This window comes from Galeopterus variegatus, unplaced genomic scaffold, assembly GCF_000696425.1.
Source record: "Galeopterus variegatus unplaced genomic scaffold, G_variegatus-3.0.2 Scaffold377, whole genome shotgun sequence".
NCBI classification, from domain to species: domain Eukaryota; kingdom Metazoa; phylum Chordata; class Mammalia; order Dermoptera; family Cynocephalidae; genus Galeopterus; species Galeopterus variegatus.
In genome coordinates, this window is record NW_007726488.1 from 98,784 (window position 1) to 104,350 (window position 5,567).

Here is a 5,567-nt window from a genome sequence, read left to right on the forward strand (position 1 = left end):
GAAGAGAAAAAAGCAAGGTAAAAATGCCCTGAACCAAGAGGGGATAGTTTTTACCCTGCACAATGGGTGCATTGTTTTAAGCCAGCACTTCTTGTTCTGATTATCCCACCAGGCTACCAGGACCATGTAGTATAACAATAGTGGTGAGCTGAAGGTCTCCTAGGAAAAAGCTGACCAAGGTCAGTTTTTATTTGTATATTCCACTTTCTCTTTCTCCAGAATTCCCTACTTGTGTTTTTCCACAGCAATTACAAGATATTCTGTCTGTGCTCAGTGTGTCTGAAGAACAACCTGACTCACAGAGAGTCCTTCAACTGTGATGCTCAAGACTTAGGTGGCATGTTCTATAATCTAGACCAAGTTCTAAATGCTTGTCTCCTGGGCATCTCCATCCCCATAGCAGCAAACCATGCTACTCATAATGCCATAGATGCTTGAGACTTCACTAATTTGTTATAATGAATCGTTGCATATCTCCAAGCTCTGAGGCTTGTTGACAGTAATAGATATTTTAGATCATGTAGAACTAGCAAGTGGGTCCTAGAATTTGAGTTCTAGACATTCTGCATTGCATTCTGAAAGTATTCGTAGAGCAGTAAACAGAGCTAGGTAGGTTTTTAATCAAATAAGGGTAACTCACATCTCAAATTTTCAAGATGAGATATCAATTGCTGCTGCATTTAAATAAACAAAAGGATTGTTCTCCTCACCTTGAGCTCCAGACTCTCATGAGTAAACTAAGCTGCTTTTAAGTCAGTGGGACTGTTAAATTAGTGCAGCCATTATGGGAGACAGTATGGAGGTTCCTCAAACAACTATGGATAGAATTGCCAAATGATCCAGCAGTTCCACTGCTAGATATATACCCAAAGAAATGGAAATCAGCATGTCGAACTGATACCCACACTCCCATGTTTATTGCAGCTCTGTTTACAATAGCTAAGAGTTGGAACCAACCTAAATGCCCATCATCAGACAGCAGGATAAGGAAAATGTGGCATATATACACAATGGAATACTGCTGTGCCATAAAAAGAGTGAAATACTGTCATTCACAGAAACATGGATGAACTTAGAGAAAATTATCTTAAGCAAAATAAGCTGGGGGGAGTGCATTAAGGAGAAATTGATTAATGGACACAAGAGTGATCATGTTTTGTAATGCTGAATATGCCAATTATACTGATTCAGTTATCACGCATTGTACACAGTTATTGATATTAAACTCGGTACCCCACAAATATGTATCATCAATTATGTTTCAACTAAAAAAAAAAATAAAAGATTGGGAAAAAGTTTTATCAAAAATCCAAATGAATCTCAAGAATGCAAGAAAAAGAGACACTGGAAGTCTCCCCTGTGCAAAAAGCTGCCACGATTTACTCTGTAAACAATTCCAGTTTACTGTGAACAAGAAAGCAATAATTGTACTCTGGGTTTTGTTTTCTTCACATATGACATGGAGATGAGGCTCAGCAACCTGTTAGTACATCTTGAATCAATCAGCCACTAGACGAGGTCCAGTGATGGAGAGTCCTACACAGGATTCCTGAGAAAGAAGTCAGGATGGGTCCTATGTATTTGCATTAAGGGAATGAGTCTCAGATGAGGCCAAGGGAAAGGGAGTCATACGCAGAGTTCTCCAGACAAAGGTGCTTGAATGGGCCCACATGTGTGCACACAGGGAATCAGCCCCCAAAGAAGACAAAGTGAAAAGAAATACTATGCTGGCTTCCTAAGAGGAGCACACAGGAAGTGGCCAGCTCCTGTACACTTAAGGAATTGTGGACTAGAGAAGGCTGGTGAAGGGGCATCCATTGCAGAATTCCTGAGACTAAGGGCACAGAGAGGCCTGCATGTCCTCAATCAGGAATCAAACTCAAGAATTTTGTGCTGGGTTACTAAGAGGAGACAGAGGGAAGGCACTTGAATCTGTGCTCTCAGGGATAGAATCTGAGAAAAGGCAAAGTGAAAGGATTCTAACTTAGATTCCTAAGATGTAAGGATAAGAAGTGTGCTGCATGTGTGTACGCAGGGAATCAACCCCAAAAAAGGTCAACTGAAAGTAATGCCTAAGCCTGATTACTAAGAAGAAGTGGCCTGAAGGGGCCTGTATGTGTGTTCTCTGGGATAAAAGCTCAAGAAAATGTCAAGTGAGTGAAGTGAGTGGGAACCTATCCTGGATACCTAAGAAGTAAGGGTGGAAAGTGTCCTGTATATGTGAACTCAGGAAATAAGCTCCAAAAGGAGGTCAAGTAAAAGGAAGACCTAGGCTAGACTCCTAAAAGGAAAGCGTGGGAAGAAAAGAGAACATGAAGGTAGGACATCTCAGGTTCATCTGTAATCAAGTGGTGAATAGAATTTGTCCTGATGTCATGTAGGAAGATCGGGTCCAAATTTCTTTTTTCAAGAATTAGTTTGCTGGTCAGAAACCACTGAAATTCTTAGACTTTTGGTTGGAACTACATACACCACAAAATAACATTTTGATATCACGATCCCTAACAACAAATTCTTAGCTTGTCCATCTTCATTTCATCTTTGTGCAAGATTATCCTATATTAGAATATTCCTGTTTAGTCATTTTTTAATATATTTTTAATATTAATTTTCTATGACCCTTCTTAGCTCTGGTTGCTTTAAAAAATGATTGGATTTACCAATATGTTGTAAAGGTCATCCTTGTGTTTTTTAAAAAAACATTTCCAGTAAGACCTCTGGGTTTCGAAGCTAACTGGCCCGGGTTTGTATCTCAGCGCGGTTACACACTGTGTGGTTTTCTGAAAGATTTTTAATGTCACTAAGCCCTTATTGGTAAAATGAGGAAAATAATATAGCCTACTTTATTTTATAGGGTTTCAGTTATGATTAAAGATATTGCATAAAAGAGTATTGTGCATAATAAATGCTGAATAACTGTTTGCAATGATAATGAAGATAATGATAGTGATGATGATTACTGCGAGGGGAAGCTGATGTCAGATCATAAAGGGCCTAGCAGTTCAGACTAAATGATTTTATCTATATATAATGTGCATTTAGATATTGCAGATGTAAAGTTTTAAAGTCACTTTGACATTTCAAGTCCAGAAAAATATAATATCATAGGCAGATAATGGGGAATCATATAAATGGAATCCAGGACCTAGCCAGTAAGTGCCATGGTGTTGTCACTTCACCAGGGCCATTACATGATCTAAATAATCCTCAAGCCACAGAGGGGCCTGATACTTTTATAATTAACCAATTGCGAGAGAGTAGCGTAAAATGTGTAACTTACAGTAGAAAATAACACTGGGTATTATGCAATGGATACATTCCTGTAGCTGTCTCATATTATTCAAGTAACTGATTTCAGAGAATACCCTATCTTTCCAGGCTCTTTCATCTGAAGAGGCAGCACCCTGTCAATAATTCAGTCCTTTGAGGATACTGATCCTACCTTGATAAATACCAATCAGTCCAATACCGAGATATTTTTCAGCCTTCTTAATCACTAGAGAATATCACTTGTTTGAGGACCATGGGCTGTAGCCATTTGATTTTGGCTTTTGCTTAAAAGGATTCTGTCTGCTGTACTCAGCCCTTAGGCCTCTGAAATGTCCTCTCCCCTGGCTTGGATATGTGAATCCCAGGTCAGCTCCCATCTCCATGCCCAAATATCCTTCTGTCTAACCTCAACACTTTGCCTCTAGCCAACTGATTAGAGATTCCATAAAAGCTCTATCTTGCTTGGTCTTTATTCCAGTTTCCTGTCATCTCCTATTTTAAGCCTCTATTCTACCCTGCCATCTAGTCTCACAGCCAGAGATTTTGATCTTCCCATCTAGGACATCACTCTAATTGCTTCAGTACCACTAGAATAAAGCTTCTTTTCTGACAAAAAAACATAAGGCAGTAATGTAGGGTTAATAGGGTTAACATAAATATCTTGAAGTAATGCCCTCTTTTCGAAGAGCAGGACCAATGCCACTTAAGATAGCCCCTCCATTGTGTGAAAGTTAGGCGGGAAAGTGGGGGTGGGACAGGAGGAGCTCTGCTAACTGCAAAATTAGCTCATGTACTGTTGGCTAATACCTCTTGGCACGGTGATCAGGCAATCAAGTTGTCGCACTTGCAGCTTTAAAAACCAAGAACAAAGATGGTTTGGGGCCAGACCTTGAATTGGCTGGTACGGTCCCAGCCGCTGGAAATAAAAATCTTTTTCTCTTCTTTATATCAGTCTCCAAGGGTGATTTTCTCCCAATGCCTAAAACAATCTCATCGTATAATACCCTAGCATTCCAAAGTGAAGTGGAAAGAGGCTGGTACATGAGTAAAGGGAGATGAGTATTTCTGCAGTTATGTGGGATCCATTCATCAAACAGTATGCCTAGTTACTGTTCTAGCCAACTGTAACTGTGAGTTAACCAAGAGCAACTTGGAGGAGGTGTGTAGAGCACTTTGCTGAAAAACTACATAAGTGTATGTAGTATATATGTAATTTATAGTAGAAAAACATTTAGAGATTTTGGAGTCAAATAACAGTATAATTCTTGAAAAAAACTGACAAAGATTCACCAGTGTTTTAAATTCTATATATAGCATTCAGAATTCTTTCCTAACATTTGTATTTTGTTTATGAGTTCTAACTTCTGAAGATGGGACAGAAGAGCTTTAAATGAAATCATTCAGAGTCTCAACATCACCCATGCTATTCTCTCTTTTTCTTACTCTCTCTCTCCCAGTATATCTCCTGAAGCTGGATCAGCAAGTGAATAAACTCTCTTACCACTTACTTTTTGGCAAGCAAAGCAAACAACCTGAAACATGACTCTCAAAGCCTTTGCTAAAAACAAGGCAATGATAAAGTGGTGAGCAAAACATCTTTTAAGGGAGAGATGCAAAATGATTTTTCACTAGTAAGTTATGTATTTTTCTTAAATATCCTGATTTCTGTAAAGCCACATTTAACGTGTTTATGTGGAGCAAGAAGAAAAATGAGGTAAGATTGCCTGCAAAGACATTTGTGCAGTAACTGTCACTGGGCTTTCTGCTTTTGATATTTATTATAAAACTCAGATAAAAGGATTTCATAATGTCAATAACTGAACTCCAGTTGCTTCAGGTCCACATGGCCATATAACCAACATGACCCCATTCTTGTGGTGTTTAATAATTTCTGTACCCCTACTGCCAAATATCAAATATTCCCCTTGACTAGCAGTTGTCATAGTAACCATCTAAATTCACTCCAGCATACTTCAACACATAAAACATATTATGTGCAGTCTCTTCTTCCATATGTGCAGCTCCTTGAAGGAGTCTAGCTTTTAGATCAAACCACCTCTTAAAGACTAAGAAATGTTTTCCTCACCAATATTTGTTATGATTGGGACACTGAGACTGTAACAGTCGGTGAGAATGTAGTTTTTCTCACTTGTTAAAAGAAGTATTGAGACCTGACTTTAGATTGCACCTCTGGCTGATGTTGTGATAGCTTTCTTTTGTGATTTAATTTTCTCTTCAGATAGAACATACAGTTCGATTTTCAAAGATTCTGTCCACTACAAAACATCATTTCTACT